The following is a 21570-nucleotide window of genomic DNA, read 5'->3' as shown; positions in this document are numbered from 1 at the left end:
ACTACAACGTCCTTCTTCTGTTTACTTTTGGCTCAATCTTTATATGTCAAAGTTCACTGGTATGCTGTTCATCATGAATAGAATATATAATACCTGAGCACCAAACTGAAGAGATTGACTTTAAACACCACAATGTGAGGTTACCATGACAAACGATTACATTAGCGGTTTGGTATTTGCTTAACCTTCACTGAATTTGCTTCCAAGCAACCGAGACCCTCTTACTCTCAATAACTTACAATAGAAAACTGTTGCCGTCAAGGCCAACAAAAAAAAACATAACTTTTCGAATACGGTAAAGCATCAAAGCATTAGACTAGTGGTTCGCAACCTTTTCTTGAAGCGTGACTCCATTTTGATATCAATTTTTGCCGACCCATAGGACTCTTTTTTTTCTAGAATTAGTTTATGATCAAGATCTTCTAATCAATCGATCTTGTTTGATCGATGTTTTTCATCAAATCGATTTAAGTGTAAACGTCGATATCCATCACCATTTTGCCTTCCGCTCTTATTTTTGTGTTAAAACACCAAACATTAGTTGGTGAGAAAAAAAACGTGTTTCAAAGAATGGTTTTCTTGCCTGTATTTCTTGCCTTAAACAGTCAGGCAATGCAATTCTCAATATGAATCAATATCAATATTGTGTTTTTATTCTTTAATGTGAAAAAAACAAACAGATTATTGTCCGATATCAATCATAGGCCTCTAAATTGACACAAATCGAAATCGTATCGTGGCAGGCTTTGTGACATCGGCCAATATCGAACTACTGTTCTGATAATTGATACCGTATTGTATCGGAGTAAAATAGGTGATTTACACCCCTAGTTGTTTTTGTGTGTTTTAATTTGTATGTTTTTTTTTTTTTTTTTGTTATCAATTACTAGATGTTTAAATTCCAAGTGACCCCGCATGGGGTCCCAACCCCAAGGTTGAAAAAAGCTGCATTTAGACAGTCATCAAATGACCAAGATATAACATTTTAAGTTTTTGTACAAGTCAAATCTTTGTAAAAAATAGTTTTTTTATCAATTTTTTTTTTTGTATTGTAGGGATACTAAGCAGTAAAAAAAAGGATTGGACTATGTTTGATGAATATACAATGACAGAAACTAAAGATGAGAATCTGTAGAGAGAGAGAGAGAGAGAGAAGAAACATCATGCTCTCATTGTGGATCATAGAGGGAAACAGTTGCTGTGTGCTGCTGCTGCTGAAGCCAAAACCTGCCACCATTCATACATGCTTGATATTCCTGACAGAGACACAGATTGCAAGCACAATCAAGGAGCAAGAAGGCGAAGGCTTCTGTTCAAAAAAAAAAAAAAAAAAAAAAAAAAAAACATTTCAATCTTGGTTTAGCCATCATAACTTTTCCATTTTATTTTGGACCCAAATTCATCTGAAAATCATGCACACTAATGCCTGTGAATTACCAACTCCAGCAGTATGACAAAAACACATCTCAACGTCTGTATAGTGTAAATGTAACACAAAGCTGTGTGAACACTGATAGGAATGTTGGTCCTTTGAATGCGGAGACTTTCAAAATTTAAAACATGGGGCAAAAGTTTAGGTATAGTCATAATACATGATGAAATAAAAAGTAGACATAAAAACAACAAAAAAACTAAATGCAGCAACTTCCTCGATTTAATATTTCAACTTTCAGGATTTTTACTCTTAAATTTGGATGAAATGCATTTTATTTTTTTTATTGCCGGCATAAACCTTGGATTAACGTTGACTGAATAACTTTAGAAACCCCATAAACATGTTCATATGAAATGTTAGTATGAAAATATTCTAAAAAGAATTTTATATGTTTTATCAGTTGTACTAGAAATGAGCATGTTGTAAACGAGCATTATCTTAGACTAGGCTCTTGTTATAAAGGCTACAGGTGGAAGTGTCATAACCTGCAGTTTATGGGGTGAGTTTTAATTATTTCATGAAGAAAAACGTTGGTTGTTTCAATAATTTGGTTTTTGTTGCGACGGTTATTTTCATTGAGATTTTACATGGTTTGTTATGATTCATCCAGCATTGCATTTGTTTTGACTGCTCTGTGACATACCATATAAGTATTTTCCTGTAAATATCCCGTCTTTTAATGTAGTAATAATTAAAATTTAAACTATAATATCGCAGATATTGATATATTTTTCTGAACGACTGTAACACAAGTCATTTCCCCCTGAGATAATAATAATAATGGCTTGGATTTATATAGCACTTTCCTCACGGAGACTCAAAGCGCGTTACAGAAAGCATTATTCATTCACACCAGTCACTCACACGGTCATACCGGTGGTGGTAAGCTACAATGTACCCACAGCTGCCGACTGACGGAGGCGTGGCTGCCATTTTTGGCGCCTCTGACCACCCCCAACATTCATGCACAATTCATACTCACTCATACAAGGAAATGTGGCAAGTGCCTTGCCTAAGGACACAACGACAATGACCCGGTTAGAGCGGGATTGGAACCCTCAACCCTTCGGTTACTGGACAACCCACTCTACCACTGAGCCATGGTTGTTTACAACCTTGTCATCGTCACCATGGTGTGTGTGTGTGTGTGAGAGCGATAGAATTTAATAAAGCTGTATATTATATTATTTTATATGGATACTGTGTGCACAATTGTAACAGTACATTTCATTAAACACTAATGTGTTCCTTTGACATCCACTTTCCCTTCAAGATAGTAATTATGACACTATGTTCAGCTCTCCCAAGATAAACATCTTTATAGTATTGAAACAGCATATAAAACTTTTATTTGGTTACTGGCTGCTACAACTTATTTAAATTTTTGAAACATTACAATGTGCAACTATATCTTCTTGTATGTTGTATGGTGTTGTATTGGCTAATATGGCCAAAAATGACAGGGCCATTTTATGTTATAATTTCCTGGTTCTGTCACATCCTAGGTCTTATTTCGGAGCCATGCGTAGTTACTTTCGTTGTGTTTCATTGGTTCCATTTATGATTTATGTGTCCCGTGGCCTTCGGTGAGCATTTTTTTTTCTGTCTGTGTGGTTTTGAGGTTGCTCTCAGTTATTCTTTCCCTGTCCTTGTCACTGCTTGTGGTTTCATTTCCTGACTGTCAGATCATTTATGCATACTTGTGAAAATCTGCTTGTATGGGGCGCCGATTATAAAGTTGCGCATGCTAAAAAAAACAGCAACTTTTTGCAGCATTTAGCAACAAACATCATTTAAAAAAATTATGTAAAAAAAAAAAAAAATGTGTTACTTTTGACCAGATATTTACAGCAATATTTGTTGAATTGTAAAAATATAATGCCAATGTTAAATCTAAATGCTAAATGTTAAGTCTAAATTTAAACGTTAAATCTAAATATTGAGTGTTGAATCTGAATGTTAAATGTAAATCTAAATGTTATATCTAAATTCAAAATCTAAATGTTAAATCTAAAATCTAAATATTGAGTGTTGAATCTAAATGTTTAATGTAAATCTAAAATCTAAATATTGAGTGTTGATAATAAATGTTGAATATAAATCTAAATTTTAAATCAAATCTAAATGTTAAATCTATATGTTAAATTCTAAAACTAAATGACACAGGGGAAACTAAATGTTTAGTTTATATGTACCAGAAGAACCAAAATAAAATCTCACTGACACGCTATCCGCGGTCCATTTAGATGTAGTGATTGTGTTCCACATTTAGATTTAACGTTTAATATTTAGATTTAACATTTAGCATTTAGATTTACACATGACATGGAGATATAACATTTAGATTTAATATTTAGATTTAACATTAACATGTTTACAAGAAAAGTAAATATTAAACATAATCTTCAACATTGCTGTAAATATGGTCAAAAGTATCGTTAAAAACACCTCAAATGCTTGGTCTGACTTGCATTTCTTTAAGGAATCTGTGTTTACTGTTTTGTATTTTTTTAGATTTACAAAGAAACAATCACACACAGACCAGCTAAAAAACTACAAAAAAAAGTGTCACCTGATCTGCTCCAAATTATAATTGAAGATTCCAATATTAAATCATCTTCATGGAAACATTATTTACAATATACAAACCTGAAGCACTCTATGACAGACTACCCAGAATGCCTTGTGGCTGGAATTCCAACTGTCCACTACGCTTTCTCCCAAAATACACAAGCAGCAGCTCTGACAAGGCACTGGACCCACAAAACTCCCCCTCTCACGCAAAAAGCACACAACCACATGCACTCACTCACTGACACATCCCAGGCACTGAAAAAGAACCAGTTCCCTCTGAAAGCACACAAATGCAGGAAACAGCCTCACATGCTGCTAATGAAACATGAAATGTGGAAGCACATGAAATCATATCCTGTTGCTCTTCAATACCTGTCATATTTGTTTTCTTTTCAACCTTTATTGAACCTGAAAAAGCTGAAATGATTCCAAGAACAAAACAGCAGGTGCTTCTCATTCATGATTTTTTTAATTACTAGAATTTTTTTTTTTTTTTTAAAGGTGATTTTGCCTCATTCTTACCAAGGATAGCTGAAAAAAAAAAAAAAAAACAGTAACTTCTGTATTTCTTAGCCTAATTCAATTATTTTGATTTCTATATTCATACATGTAAACAGTTGCTTATACACTGTAAATGCTAACATTCAAATTAATTAAATATGATAAGTGAACCAAACTCAGTTTTCATCAACTTGTTATGAACACTAGTTTTAAATAAGTAAGCAGTAATTTGGAGTTGAAGAACTTGCTTAACTTAATGTATTCTAGTTAAGTCAAATTAGAAAAAATTATTAATTGTACCCAGTGTCCTTTGCGGGTTCTTTCACACATGCGCAGATCTGCCTCGTCAACTTCGCGCTTTCCAGAACATTCCCGTACACGCAAACGGCCATATTGGATGCTCAGAGAGTTGTGAGCGGCGCGCATTTTGAATTTATCGTCGGCGTTGAGGGAGTACTTGTGTTGAGTTCACTTTGGTAAGTACATATTTTCCTCTTTTTTCCTCTCTCCTCTTGTGGTTGTGTGATAGCAAACTGTGTGTAGGGTGACCAGATGTCCCGCTTTGCGCGGGACAGTCCCGCATTTTTAGTGCTTTTCACACGTCCCGCAAATTGAGACGTTGTCCCGCTTTGACACAAGTGAGAGAGAGAGTGTTTTATTTGTAAACGAAATACGGATGGCCGTGAAATACACGGACCTTATTGGGTCCAGTGCATGACCTTAATTGGATGTGCGCTGCATCAGCTGCTGCTCTGCGCACGTGTCATTTCTACTTGCACGTGATTTTCTCCGTATATACTGCTACCCCGTCTGATCAACCTGCACTGAAAATTTGAAGCTATATTTGGAGCTGTTCTCATTCTTTCTAGTAGAGCTGTGCAATTAATCGAAATGTGATTACAAGTTAAATTATTACACTAAAAAAAATAACATGATTGAGAAAAATACAATTATTATTATTATTAAACAATTATCATTAAATGAATAAATAAATGAATAAAATTATCAACCATTTATTTTATTTTATTAGGTTTAAATTATACACATTTTTAATTTACTAAATAAAACACATTTTTACGATTTAGGATAGCTACAAAAAATAAACCATGGCACACGAGAAAAAAAATATTATTACTAACTTTGAGTTATATAATATAGGACACATCATGTGCATTAAGTGTTTTTTGTGCATTAGTGAACAATCTTGATTTTAACGTTTGAGGTATTTTATTGACGTTTACAGAATATTTTATGTTATATCTTTATTATCTTTATATATACTTTATTCTATATCATTACATTTTTATCACTAAACTCAGTTATTAATATAGAGTGATAGAAATTATGAAAATCTGTATATAATCTCCTGCAATAGATCATTTGTGGCACCATATTGATGCCTAGTTCTGTGTTTATAATTTTGTGTTGAGAAAGTTTCTTATTGGATTGCAATGTACCGTCTTAGATTACATTTTCACCTTTTTAAAAAGAATTGGTGACTTGAATAATTAAATTCTCTCAGGATTTTATATTGCAGTTGTATAGTGTAAACCAGTGTTAAGCTTGTTTTGTCTTTTACTCCTCTCAGGGACAGCACGTGTGAATGAGTTCTGTAGGATGTCTTGTTTAGGGGAAGGTCTGGATTAGGGCACACTCAGAATGTGTCTAACTGCATTCGTGCTGCTCTGTGAAATGGCAAAAGCACTATACTAAAATGAGCAATTCAATATAAAAAAAGCTATAAAATACATATCTCTGATATTTGGACACAGTTATGACAGTGATTTGTTGAAGGTTAGTCATGTATGGGTATATATTTGAAATTATTGCCTTAATTGGATATTCTTTTTCACAGTCCCCCATTCAGGCTGAAGCAGAGGGTCAACTGTTCACCCATTACCCAGTCTCAGCGATTAAAGGTATATCATTCAATATTTGTATTTGTTTCATGGGTTGGGGTAATAGACATAAAATAACACCACTACAGTTGGATTATATATTTTATTGTCCATTTGTTCAAAAATAATCAATTACATTAATTTAAAAAAAAAAAATGATTTCACCTTTTAGTTTGTGATTTAAAAAAATCTGTATATATATATATATATATATAAATTAAAAAAAAAATATATATATATATATATAAAAAATAACTGCACATTTTAATTTATGGCAGTAAAGTAAAATTTATTACTTATTATTTACATGTGCTCAATGCTAAAATTATCTTGTCTTTCCAGGTCAACCAGAGCAGTATTATCTGATGCAGTGGACTTGTAAGTACTGCACATTTATTACTGAAAAGCGAGGCTACTTGCTAAAGCATTACCTCTTAAAACATGGATACCATACACGGACATTATCTTCATGAAAAAATAACTCTTGCACTATACAAATTAGTAAAATGATTTTATTAGCATTATGTGAAGTAATGTTATTTGTGTAATATTATAAGTAGTTATGTATTATTCACCATAGTTTCATATGTTAAGTTCTTAGATTTGCTACAATATAAATTGATTGATGGCAAGCTTAATGTTGCTATCCCTCTCCCTCCCTCCCCTATCCATTTTTCAGGTTGTTGCTGAGTTTAATCGCATCACAAGTAAGAATCTTGAAGGAGACTTTTACAAAGCACTAGACCAACATACCCCACGCTTCATTGAACTTTTCAGATCCAAAAAAGGAATGTCAGGACAAAAACTGACCGACTTGGTGTGCCACATAAACTGGATGGTAAGAGTCCTGTTGTGCTTTTTCAGATTTTGAGTAAATTACACTCCATTATAATGGGTGGCGGCAATGCACCGTAGGCCTCTGTCACATACAAGTCACGCTGTCTACATGCTGCTGTGGAGAGCAAGCAAGACATGTGACCAATGATATGTATCCATGAGTACACTGACTTAATCACTTCAACAGTTTAAATGTGCTCTTTAAAATCATTTTTCGCTACCTATACCAGTTGGGGACTACTCATCCAACAGGATTTTATGTCATTCTTAGTAACAAAAAAGTACCACCATATGGTTGTTTGTCCATTTCAAGTGAGTGCTTTTTCTGCTTAATGCTTGCACTGGGGCATTTCATTTTACATTTAATTAAAATGTTGATTTTGTATTAACACAAAATGTTTACAGGGAAAGTGGGATGTTTATATATGAACAATTATACTAGTAAAATTAAAGCCCTATCTCTAAAATAAGCATGCACTGAGTAAATACAGAACAGTATATCAACACACTGTATTCCCCCCACATCCTCAAAATGCTAGAAGTTCTTAATTTGTCTGTTCTGTGTATTTTTAGTCGCCAGATGTGACAGCACTTCGTTCTGTTGTCCTCAAAGACCTTCCTATTCTACTTGGTGATGACTCCAGTGAAGTGTACAAGACTTGCTATGTAAGTAACATATTGAAAGAATGAAACATATTGATCTGAATGTATTGTCAAATCACATTTTATTTAAAATATAATTATTTTCAGTTGATCAGAATCAGGTTGATTATGATTTCACTCAAAACTGATCAGAATCCCGAGTAAACTGGTTTGTAGTACAAATGTAATTAACTGTGTACCCACCATCATGAAATTCCTGGAAAAGTAACTGAATTAGAAAAAAATGATTTTCCTGTGTATTTTTGGAAATATAGCCTATTTTATTTTAATGTTTGCTTTTACTACTGGACACACCTTGTGTTGTACATTGCTTTTAATGAATGTGTCAGCAAAGAGAAATTGTAATCTTATAATTAAACATGGTAGCACTTAGTTGTTGTGTAATGTTGCATTCAATAGATGATGCTACATTATTTAAAACATATTTCAAAATAGGTTTCAAATTGCGCCACAAGGGGATACAAGCCAGTCTACAGAATTAAAATACAATGTCAATTATTTGCACCAGGGGATTTTTACCCTAAAAGAAGACCAGATTGAAAACGTGTGTGTGCTTTTTTTGCAGGATACAACTAAAGAAGAGGTACTCGCCTCAGTGACAGTTGGGGTGCTGACAGTTGTCAGTGAAGATCCTCAGCAACAGCTTCTAAATGCAGTGCACTTCCAACCCATTTCCAATGCCATCATCATTGAGGGAGGTACTGTCATGGACAATATTAGGGACTTTCCCCAGGCAGTCTGCCTCATCTTTGGGCTTATATATGCCCTTCACTTAGATTACCCAAAATGCATGGCAAACACGTTCACGTTCATTCAAGCCGTCATGCTTGGATTGGCAAGCAAAGCCCTCCCCCCAAAATTGCTAGGTTTGAAAAATAAACTACTGATGTAGAGCAGTTCATACAGTGCCAAAACTTACTGTTAGTAAGAATATTGTTCTTATTTCTATTAAAAAGTTCTAACTTTCCGTGTTTAAAGTTTAAAGTTATGTTCTAGGTATAATGTTGAAGTTAAATTTGAATTTCAAATATATTTGTATTGTTTGAAAAAGTGTTATTTGTTTTATCAATGTTGCCCAAAAGATGAAACCAGTGTTAATTGTGGTTTCAGTCTTGATTTGTTTTTATTTTGAAGAGCGGACAAACAGGAATTTATTTTTGTTAATGTGCTTTTGTCATTGGGTTTCAGATTATTACTTAAAAGTACAGGTACCAAACATAAACCTAACTTACTGAAGTAAGAAATATTATTTTATAAAGATTCTCTGAGATTTGCTCTGAAAATAATGTTTCTTTTAACTGTTTCATCAACATGATTATTTTATATTCTGCATAGAGAGAACTTTTTTTTTTTTTTCTTTTTTGTCCAAAGCTACAGCATGTTACAAGGTAACTAAAAGATTTTAGTTCAATTGTTTGAGCTAATGTTTAATTCAAATGATGTGGTACATTTGGTGATTTTTGCCTTCATAACGAGCTTAAAGAACAGTTAAGTGCCATGTGTCTTGTTAAATGCATTGTTGAGCATTTGAAAATAAATTTTAAACCCACTGTTAATCCATTGATTTTTATTCCATTCATTGTTCTTGAGTTTTTATATCCTGCTCTATTCTCATTCTATTATAGAATTGTTTTATTTCAACAGCTGAATGTGATGGAGAAAAACTTAAAAGAACTAAGCTATCACTTGAGTACTGAAAGCCCACAATAAATAAGTTACTTTAATCTAATTTATTTAAGTTAATTTGAGTGCTGTAAACTCAAAATAAACAAGTTATTACAATCCAATTATTCAAGTTAAATTGAGTACTGTTAACTCAAAATTACTAAGTTATAATAATTCAATTATTTAGGTTAATTTGAGTATTGTTAACTGACAATAAATAAGTTAATCAAATCTAATTAACTTAAGTCAACAAAAATTAGTTTTTTTAAGGCAGCAAGTTTGCATATTTTTTTTAAGTAAAGTCAACTTATTGAATTTTACAGTGTATGGTTTATGCACCCATATCTCCATCACCCATTAATCCGGCCAGTAGCAGTTGAATTACAACAAATCGAGGGGTACAACCTAGAACAGGAGGTAACACACATCGATTGATAGTCACAATAACATGTAATCACTGCTACAACCAATACAACTACTGCAGTTACTTCAAAACACATGTTTTGGAACGAGAGTACCTGGAGAAAACCTACACAAATACTAGGTAAGCAGACACTCGTTGAATGAATCGCCTTCTGCACAATTTAAAGCTTGAGAAAGTTTGAGAAATCTATGTTTAAATACCTAACTAGTATTTTACTATGGTCTACTGCTGGTGGTCATTCATTTACATTAATGTCTATAAGTCCCTCCTTCGTCCTTATAGACCCCTATACAAATGGAAACGATCGCCGACTGCACCCAGCCAATCGACTTCTACTTCCTGTTTGTGAATGCGTAACTGTGCACGGAAACAAGGCCGCGCATCACAACAGCAAACCGGTAAATATGATACCTGACCCATAGACCTATATCAATGCGACCTGATGTTCTGCGATGTGCATGCAGAAAAGTAGAGGCGTGGCTTCTGGTAGATTGGGAGAGCGAGGGGAGGGAGTGAGGCTGTTTAGGGCGGGAAATTGAGACGTTTCTCAGAAACTCCAGATATGAGCTTTAAGGAAGACACCACTGCGTCATAAGTAATCAAGAACATACATTTAAAAAAACGTAAAGGTTCTTTCTCACAGACATGGTTCTCAACCAGCGCTGTTGAGTGTAGTGACCTTTACAATGTCATTTTGCTCCCCTACTGTGTGGTGTCGCCCCCTACGGAGTGTTTTGACCAGCGTGGGGGCTTTCCTGTTTTTTTTCTATTATTTGAATCAGTACCGAGAAACGCATACATCAGCCGCTACATCTATGTAATACAGGCAATTTGCTTGGACGCTCCCGATGTTGCCTGTGCGCACCCTCTGCCTGGTAACCGTAGTCACCGTCCACTATAAACAGTGGGCTTCAACCAGACGTAGTGTGTAGTGGCTCGTCATGTTTAGAACTCGCAACGCATCATTCTACCTGCACGTGCCGTGTTCTGTCGGGCTCCGGATGGGTCAGGTCTTCTAATAAAGCTCTACTGTGTGCGTCCTCCACTTTGTAACCCATAATCACCGTCCAATATAAATACTGAGCTTCGTAATCTCAAAATGAATGAGTTGGGGGGGGGGGGGGGGGGGGGGGGATTACTGTGGGCCCCACAAATTGCAAAAGCGTGTCTTTGAATAAAATGTTATTTCTTGTCTATATAGTGTCTGAGTGTATTTATTGGTGGAGCACCTATACCGAGCATCTCTAACTCCATTCATCATCACCTTGATCAATTTAACATAACTTATTTAAAATAAGGCTGGAACAAAAAAAAACAAAACAAAACAAAAACTTAGCTTTACTTCACAAAATATGGCCATCAGAGCATTATAAACGTAAACATTTTCTGGAGGGGGGTGTGTCCGGACCCCCTTGCAACACTCGCGCACTGCGCAATTCCCCTACACTGTGAAAAATGTGTGGTGAGAACTAGGGCTGGGCAATATAAATATATAAAATCGTGATTCAAGATATATCTGGTTTTGGTAACACTTTCTATTAGGGAGCACCTTTTAACCTATATGCCTGAGTTTCACAGTCCACACAGAGTTGGATTTAACGTTAACCATAACCCCAGCACATTGAGATTATAATTTATGGACAACAATTTTCTTACTTACTACTAATAAGTAATAATTCTGAGGTTATTGAGGAAAAACTCTTAGTTAATGGATTACTGGTTATATAATACGTCCGTATAGAATAAGGCATTAATAATAATAGTCAACATGTTACTAATTTGCATGCTAATAAGCAACTAACTAATGGTTAATAGGTGTTCCCTAATATAAAGTTACGCAAGTGGGTTAATTTGGTGATGTAAAAAAATTACATTATCGCCTATATCAAGATAAATATATATATATATATATTTTTTAACTTGTCTTTATTTATAAAATCACACAGTACACAAGTAGCTAATGTATAATACAAGTAGCTAATGTTATTCATAGAGTCAGACAGTGTCCTTTATGATTCTATTTCTGATATATATTTTTAGAGCTTATTTGTTATTAAACAGTAATATTTCTCTCCATGAAAAGCACAGTTACATGGATTACTGAGAGTGTCCTAACTCAGACCTTGCCCATAACCAGCCACGCTACAGAACTCACTCACACGTGCTGTCCCTTAGAGGAGAAAAAGCCAAAAGTGGCATATATTGTGCAGCTGTTTGTTAATAAACGAGCCTGTGTGGCATTTTTAATCAGCAAATTTAAACCTGACTTTATAGAGTTAAAAATATCAAGATTAATATAATGTAACGTATTTTCATACCTCTGCATTTTATTCTGTTGAATTGTGGATGCACTTCTACACAGTGTAAAATATCACACACGTAAAAGCAGGACACGCTGCTGAGGACGATCGGCCAATGTACGGTACGTGAATATGTAGCCAATGAGAGGCGGGATAAGCAATGGAACAGCCTGGTGTATGAGAGAACAAGCTTTGATTCCGTCTATGTATTCATTTCTGTAGGAAAAAACCAAAGAAAAAAATCAGGACATTTGACATTACATAACCGGTGTCGTGTCAGCACAAAGAATAGGCTGCGTTGAGGAAAGCATGCATGGGCCAAGGATAAGGAAGCAAAAGCAGGAGTTTGAAAAGCAGCACAGAATAAAAAAAATAAATAAAAAAAGAGAGACAAAATGAAAAGGTAGGACCTGTCTAGTAAGTTGCAGAGAAAAACTAATCGTGAAAGCACGTTAACTCAAAGGAATCCTCACGGGTCCTTCTGTACGACGCTATAAAACCGCAGCTTAAGATGCTCTGAATCAATACAATCAGCTAGCCCGTGCTCTTTTCTCAGCCCCAGGAGCCACACATTATGAAAAACATTACATAAAAGGCAAACATTACTGCAGGGACTCAGTCAGTCACTGAGCACGATCCAGAAATACACAAAACACGCTGCTCGGAGCACACTAAGTAACAGTCCTAAATTGCACAGTCATGGCACAACAAAGCCTCCCTGTTCAACTCTGCAATAGGAAACGCATCATCCCGAGCAGGGTGGTACTTTCTTTTCCCTTGCGAGGTCATTGTTAACGTTAATTATCTTAGTCATTTAAGTCAAGGTAATACGTTTTGTTTTCTCTTACACCATTTCCTTAAAACCAATACCTATCATTAAAAGAACATTTTTAGTTTTCCTCTCACCAAAAGCCTTAATTAATTGTACAGAGTGAGTCCAAAGTGTGTGTATTTGGTTTCCTAGCCGGAGCCTATTCATGCACACATAGGGATGCCTCAAACCAAAACGCTGCTCACTCCAAATATTGACACAGTCGCCTTGGCCGAGCCAAATGAATGCTGCCCCAGTGAGAGGCATCTGTGACTCCAAATGGAGCATGGCACAGTATACTAACAAGGAGGCTACGGTGCATGCTAAAACGAAGAAACCGAGGCTCATTTTCATACAGTGGACTTCGTCTGATCTTTGCATGATGTATGATAGACTTTAAAATGGTTTTTTTTTAAACCTTATTTGTCTGTTACTTGGTAAGAAATAGGATGAGCTGGTGGTGGCAATTTGTCCAAATCTGAGTTTATAGATGAAGAATAACAATGTTTGCTCAATTGGGTTTGTCCACGTGTCAAGCTCAAGGCCCGGGGGCCAAATCCGGCCTTTGAGAGCAAACAACTGGTGGCCCTCAATCTAATTTTGGTCAGTGTCAAAAGCAATCACACAAAATGACTCTAAAAACACACACACGGGCAACAAACCCCATAAAATGGCTCCAAAGACAAAAAAAAAAAAAAAAAAAAAAAACACAAAATCATTAAAATATACTTAAATCACAGGATGATTATACAAATTTAATAGACAAAACAAAAAAAATACACAAAATGACTCCAAAACACATAAATAACAAAAAAAAATTCAAAACAACAACAAAAACACAAAAAAATTGGTTCTTTCCTATATTAATGCTCAGATTCGTCATTATTCTAAATGCGAACGTAATTGTCCATAATGTGATCAGATACAATCCACTTCACGGCATGTGATTAGAACAGCAAAATAAAGTAAAAATAACAGAAACCATGAATCATTGTGTACATTACAAAATCACCTGCAAATCTCAGTCCCTCCAAATACACAGATTCAATTCAAATCCATAACATTTACCAGGGCTCACAGTGTTTCTGTGCTCAAATCACATGATGGCAGTCATTTTTCATCTCAGATTGTTGAAAGAACTGATCAAACTGGTTACCCGAAAATAGCTTGACGCGCCTGGTTTAGGTCATGACAAAACAATAACTATTTAAATTAAATCAAAATTAAAGGTTGAGCACCAGCAATGGGGTCAACTATAATTGTAATCGCGTATTTTTGATAGTTCATTACAATTGTATTTAAAAATCTATTGCTGTTGTAATCATAATTACATTGTAATTTAGTTTAGATAATTGACTTTTCAATTGCCATGAAAATTCGATCAAAATGTACAATAATTTAAGGCAAAACTGGGGAACTGCGTTACAGTTCAATGTACAGTTCTACAAATGTGTAATTCATTATTAAATTACATTTCATATCTAACATTTTACCATTTAAAAAAAAAAAAACAATAAATTGAGGCGTATACTGACAGAAAAAAGGCTGAAACTCCCACACCAAAAATATTAAAACCTATATTTTCATTGATTAGGAAGCCTAACAAAGTAACCAAAAGATAGGAAAGAAATGAGATGATAGATATTTGTTTTTAGTGTATTTTACAGCTGATTTATGACCCGTTATCATAAGAGATGCTAACAGAAAGCTAACACAAGAGGAAGGTTAACTTTTATTAGGTATATTATTTCAGGCTCGGTAATTGTAATTGAACATTAGTAATTGAGAAGGTAACTGTAATTGACTTTGAGGATATAAAAAAAAAAAAGATATGGAAAAAATATTGGTCACTGTAATCCAGGGTTCCCACACTTTTTTTCACAATAATTTTTCAAAACTGTTCGGAAATATTTTACCAAATTTCCATTTGAACTGCTCGGATTAATTCAATACTATTAAAATGAGTGCGTCTTTCCAGTGTACTAGTGTAACAGACGTCTGACAGTGTGCCAATATGGCACAGGGAATGCAAGTTGTGTCCGTCATTTATCGTACAAAGGCGCAATTGCCTTTGCAATTTGTTTTTTTTTTTAGTAAAGCTGAATCAGCTATTGAATGTAACATTAAAAACTACTAACTTAGTGCTACCATATTTAATTATGAGACTATGTAAGATTACAATTTCAATTTGCAGACACATTTACTAAAAGCGGTGTACATACGACACAAGGTGTTAGGGTTAAGGGACTTGCTTAACGTTCCATAGTAATAGCGAAGGCTGGATTTTAAACATTAAAATAAAATTCTAAACTTTTCCAAAACAGTTAAAATATTAAATGACATAAGACTGAAAAATATGTTTTTCAAATTCCATAACTTTTCCAGAAAGCTCATGACCGTGGGGACCTTGATAATCATAAACAGAGGTAATTGAAAATGTAATTGTAACTGAAAAATGTAATTGCTCCCACCCTGCCTGGCACCCATATTAGATGCTATTCAGACCCTGCAGTTCACTGGGGGGTTACAAAAAGGGACATAAACGCAGTATTAATCTGAAAAGAAAAGTAATTTACAACCAGAATAGCATCATTCAATGAGATCATCAGTTATATGAGGCTAAACAGATGGGATTAGATGAATTTAGTAGAATAAAAAAAAAGCATTAGCACTATGTATGTTTTTGTATGTAGAAGTGACAATAGAGGGTGTGAGAGAAACAATGGCCCAGCCAGGGTGCAGTGATCCAAACCACACCAAGCTGTCCACTGGCCTGTGCTCCATGCCTGTGTGTGCTGTTTAAACATGCACAACCATCATGCATACACTCCAACTATGTCATGTGTGTATCCTTTAATGTAAAATTTTCAATATGTTGACATTAGAAAGTCGTTAATTGAACGCCAGATGTGAACAAGTGAGACCTGTGTGTGTGTCAGATAAAAAATAAGACAGATTGAGCATTTGCACCATTAGCGCATGGCACGTGGGTGGCTATTGAGGATGTTATCAGGATCACATTTACAGGCTTTCCACAGAGCTGGCTGGTTTTCATACATCTCGAGCTGATGTGTGTCACGTCGTCATTTGTGTTGCATTTTCAGCAGCTGCTCAGATTATTCATCGATAGGGCCGTCATTGTTCACTGGGATCCTTTCTTTTTTTTTTTCTTCTCGACTTGACCTCCCCACAGCCACTAGCAGGTATTACACACTGAACATGAATGAATCTAGACAAGTTTTTTGAAAGAAATGACCCAAAAAAAAAAACATTACATGAACTGTCCATGGTGCTGAAATTGTGATACGCATGTGATATTGTCTATCCAAGCTCACTCAGGTAGACAGAATTGATTCTGATTTGATTCAAGTACTTAAAACTCAGACACAAATACCAACTTCAAACCGAAATGATTGTATTTTCTCAGAAGGAGTGTGGATTTCTCCACCAGAACGGTAAACACTTCATGTGCTAATGTGCTGCAGGTGTGTTTCTGCTGCCAAGAACCAAAAGACAAAGGAGTCACTGTTGTGAAAAAAAAAACGAGTGATACTGATTAGAGTTGTAAATGCAACTGAAAAGCTTGAACCCCGACAATACTGATCACCACCATCTAAAAATATAAACTCATAAAACCCTCCATAGTCCTTTAGTCATTAGGTTTGAAATCAGACGAAGGCTGCAATGACTCACTTGTTCAAATTTTGTAAAATGATCTCTAATTTCACTACTTCAACTTGTTTTTAAATGTGATCTCCACTGTACTTGCACACACACAATGTGAACAAGATTGCTTTACTTAAGTGAAACCAAGTCAACCAGTGTGGCTGTAAATTACATTTAAAGCTGATCTCGCCCCCCCCACCCTGATATTTTTCATGAGATAAAAATCAAGCTCGACAGTTTGTCAAGGACATCCAGCTTCCACAGTTGGTTCTTTGCTTTTAAATGATCATTTTTCATCAGATCAAATCATAGATCAATGATTTAAACATCACTCACTCCAATTACAAAGGAAAAACGTCCAAATCGCCACTTTGTTTTTATTCTACAGAAATAGGATGAGGAACAGGATTTGGGCCAATTTTGATGGAGAAAATAACTTTGTGCAAATCAGGAATGAAGTCGAAATGTCGAGATTAAAGATGAAATTTTAAGAATAAAGTCAAAATTTTGAAAATAAACTCAAAATACTATATTGTGATAAGTGTTGAAGGTTTGTCTCCATCAAAACTGGCCCTAATCTGTTTCCGTACAGCTATTCAGTAGCCACAGACGGGACTGAATGCAATATCTCGTCAAAGTCCTTAAAGACATTACAAAGCCATGTTCATGAGCTAAAAAAGAAAGAATATCTTTGTCAATTAACCCAACTTTGAATAATAGTTTAACACAGTCATTGGTATACGGCACAATCTGCTGTTTGCCATCAGGTGAATTGGCCCTCGTCAGTTTTCGTTGATTTGACTTCATGAGCAAACCTTCAATTTTTATCACATTATTGAATTTTCAGTTTATTTTTGAAATTTTGACATTGTTCACCTTTTTTCGACTGTAATCTCATAATTACATTTTGACTTTATTGTAGAATGTTTAACTTTATTCTCGACATTTTCGACTTTATTCTCAAAATTACTTTCTCTATCAAAATTGGCCCTAATATTTCCAATGTAAACACCGTTGACATTTCCGCACAGTGCATTATGGGATGTGGAGTCCTGTAAATGTATGCATTAAAGTGTTTTTACTTCATCCGTACTGTGATTTCTTGTCTTTCTTCGCCAGACAAGGAGGACAGTGATTTGCTTGACACCATTTTTGTTCTAGTTTGTTCCTGGTATTCCCTGTGATATCAGAAGTAAAAACACTTTTATGCACCTGTCTCCATGGCGATGTTTGATCCATTGATCTATTAGTTCAAACGGACCAATTCAACCACAAGTGGGCTGCAAGTTTTAGGCAGTAAAATGAACAATTTCAACATTAATTTCCCCAAGTTTGCACTTCCAGTTATAAAGCGACAGTTACTTACATACTTTTTTATTGATTTTTTTTTAACAATTTGTTTTTAATTTGGGGATATTTTGTGGTATAATTTGAGAAAAATTGCAGGATTTTGAATTTTTTTTTTTTTTTTTTTTCTCCAACAACAATTTACAACTTTATTATTTTATAATATACACAGTGATTTGTGTCTTCTCTGTCATTTTCACTTTCTCCAGCGAGCCAAATCGAAAATTCTGAAGGGCCAGATTTGGCCCCCGGGCCTTGAGTTTGACACATGTAATCTATGAGGCAGGCGGGTTTTTTTCCTGGTTTCACACTGTTTTCTCTGTTTAGGGAAATCAGTTTCAAACTGGCAGTTTTTTTTCCCCTCACCCCTCCTCTCCTCCTGTTGTTGATCCCTTTTTCACCTAAATATGTGGGCGCCGCAAAAGGCTGCCGCGGTGTGTTGATGTGTCTTCTTTCACTGCAACTACCAAGTCAAATTCCTCGTATTGTTCTAAACTGTACCTGGTCAATAAAGCTGATTCTTCTGATTCTGATTTACTATATTTTGTCCAATAAAACATTACCATGGGCAGCAGTTTTAAAAGCAAAGGAACCGACTGTGGAAGTTGGTTGTCCGGCCAAGAAGTAGGAGAACGTGGAGCTGTTTGTGATGGAGTGCGTTCACCCAAATTAGTCATATCGTACAGTAGATAACTCAACAATCCACTACATGATGGCTGACCAAAAGTTAGACCAACAACCACACTGCCAGGCAATGTATGACCTGTTAATCTGGACACCTCATGGTGTCAAGACGCAAAGTGCACTCAGTGCTGATGAATCAGTGTCCATGTTAAACAGCCCACAGAAGTTCACGCACAGGCTGCCTCAGTGGCCCAATAAGCAATAAGCAGCACCACAGATGGCTCCTTGGATAACAGAATCATCTAAGTCGCTGCTGCCTTGTGGTCCATTTATTCTATTCAGGACGTGGCTTTAGAGATGCGCGCGATCATTGGACACACATGCTCAACAGATGAGAGAGAGAGAGAGAGAGAGAGAGAGAGAGAGAGAGAGAGAGAGAGAGAGAGAGAGAGGAGGCTTTTGCTCTCCTGTTGTCGCATCCTGGTTGTCATTGTCGTTCAGTCTCACTGTAACCACCAGCATGTGAGGATTTGAAGCGACTTATCCAGCAATAAAATCCCATGTATTGTTTTTTTTTTTTTTTACGTACTAAAAAAACATTTGATAATGTTGATATCGACAGCAGCACTGCGGCAGACTCATGCCACGGTCACAGTAATCCCCCCCCCCCCCCCCCCCCCCCCCCCCCCCCCTCCCTCTCCCTCTTCCCCCCTATGTATAAACCACCAGATTTCAGTGCGTGACCAGGTCTTTCACTGGGCTTTTCCGTTGTCAGAACGGCTCCAACAGCAGCTGCAGCAGCAGGAGCAGCTCATCTCCACCCACCACCTCACCGCACCCCCTTTCCCAATCCCCAGAGCACGAACACCAGCGTCTTTACTTTGCTTCATCCTGGCTCTTTAACATTCAACGCTAGAAGTCACACTCTCATTCAGGACGCACTGTGCGCAACGGCAGCAGGAACAAATACAACAAAAAAAGAGGGAACAATCGGCATCAGCTCTTTATTATAACCTCAACCTGCCAACAATCATTCACAGCCTCGTCATTTGTTTACGTCAACTTAAAGTTCAAATAGAATCCTAAATGAAAAAAATTAAATACAATTAAAAAAAAATAAAAATCAATGAGACTGGAGTGTGTGTGCGTGTGTGTGCGTGTCCACTGCGCAAAGTTCCGGCTCTGCCAGCGGCTTTGGAGGCACAGCTTTGCAGGGGATTTGAGGATCAGGATTCAGATGGCTTTCGCTGCCACCTTGGCTCTGATCTCATGGTGTACTGGAGGATTTTTTTTTTTTTTTCCTTCCTTCTCGAGCTGCTACTTTCGTTCCACTTCATGGATGACACACACACATTCCCACTCTCTCCCCCTTTACATTAATGTTGATCCGTACAGTATTGCTCCAACCGGCACATTAGGCAAACATGTGATTGAATCATACATATGCTCACTAATCCATACACATGCGTGGACATATAGCTGTATATAAATATTAATAAGCTAGAAGACCGCAAATGCAATCCCATGCCCAGTGAAACACTCCACTGATCTCTCTCCTGCTGATGTTCAGTTTGGAGATAAAATGAAAAAATAAATAAAAAAAATTACCTGATCGCTGTCAGCAGCAGTTATTCAATGAGACGGCTATTCCCCGATCGGTTCCGTGGATACAAATTAAGTTTTCCATCCATGGCACGTCTCAGATGGAGAGGAGAGACTATCATTCATTCATCCATTCACTGAGCTGATGCTGCTGAGCGCAATCTTCCTTCACCCCACCGATGTTCTCCATCAGGCATCCCACTTCTGTGTGTCCGGGACCATGAAGGCAAAAACAAGACAAATTGGAGATAAATGATCAAAAAAAAAAAAAAAATAAAAAAAAATGTGTCAATAAATAATTCAAATCAAAAAAGGAGACATTGAAGGCATCAGGTTGTAAAGTAGTCACAGATCGATTAAAAAGAGCAGAATGAACGAGGGAGAAAAAAGCCAATCCATTAAAAAGGAAACTGTTAAGAGATGCTGTTACTGTTGGTGTCCAGTTTGGTTTAAATGCAGAAATCCAGGTTTTATAAGGTCCATGGTTGTGTGCAGAATATTCCCAAACAGAGAGAAGGACGCGCTCACAGTTTGCGCCGCTGAGTGGTTTTACGCGTTTTTTGCTGTTGCGATGCCTGATACTCCAAGTCCAAGTAAGCTCCCCATTGGAGGGAAACGGGAAATCAGTGTGGGGATATGTTACCCCCCCCACCACCACCTCCCCCCAAAAAGTGTCAAGAAAATCCTATTTATTTCCCTTTTTCTCTTGCTCCATGTCACAGGCTGGCACGTTTCCCGTGGCGCTTTCCTGCTCTGGCATTTGGGAAGGTGATCCGCGGGCAGGCAGAGGCTCACAGGCGGACATCTGGCGTCCCTGCAGTCGCTTCACAAGCCGAGGACTGAGATGCGCGCTATCGCTGGCCTCCGCGGGGATCCATCATGCGCGCTCACAACGGCACCCCCCAGTCCACACACACACACACAGGCGCACGCACACACACACCCTCCCTCTTGCTCTTTCCCTTCTCTGCATCACCGTAGTGACGTCAGAACGCGCCATTTCCAAATGTATCGAACTTGCACATGTAGTAGGCTGTACTCAAACAGAATTATTATTATTATTATTATTATTATTTAGAATGACTGCTTTTTGGTTGTTCTCCACTGTTTCTGGAATTGTTAGTATATTGCTGTTTATATCCAATGGAGCAGCAACATATCAAATTGAAAACCAGTTTTAGATCAGCCATTTCAGAAATAAACCAGGGGCGGCTTCAGACATT

At 36.5% G+C, this 21570-nt stretch overlaps 1 protein-coding gene across 5 annotated transcripts in view; it reads right to left on the bottom strand.

Annotated features, from left to right (window-relative positions):
• adgrb2 (adhesion G protein-coupled receptor B2) overlaps positions 1–20575 on the bottom strand; it is a 271609-nt gene extending 251034 nt beyond the window's left edge. For all 5 annotated transcript variants that reach the window (XM_028461068.1, XM_028461072.1, XM_028461069.1 and 2 more), the window contains exon 1: positions 20354–20575. The gene's annotated coding sequence lies outside the window, so the exon portion shown is untranslated. The remainder of the gene's footprint in view (positions 1–20353) is intronic.
• Between the last annotated feature and the right edge of the window lie 995 nt (positions 20576–21570).

The sequence above is a fragment of the Gouania willdenowi genome, chromosome 11 (assembly GCF_900634775.1).
Source record: "Gouania willdenowi chromosome 11, fGouWil2.1, whole genome shotgun sequence".
Classification (NCBI taxonomy): domain Eukaryota; kingdom Metazoa; phylum Chordata; class Actinopteri; order Blenniiformes; family Gobiesocidae; genus Gouania; species Gouania willdenowi.
This window is presented reverse-complemented; position numbering and strand designations above follow the sequence as displayed.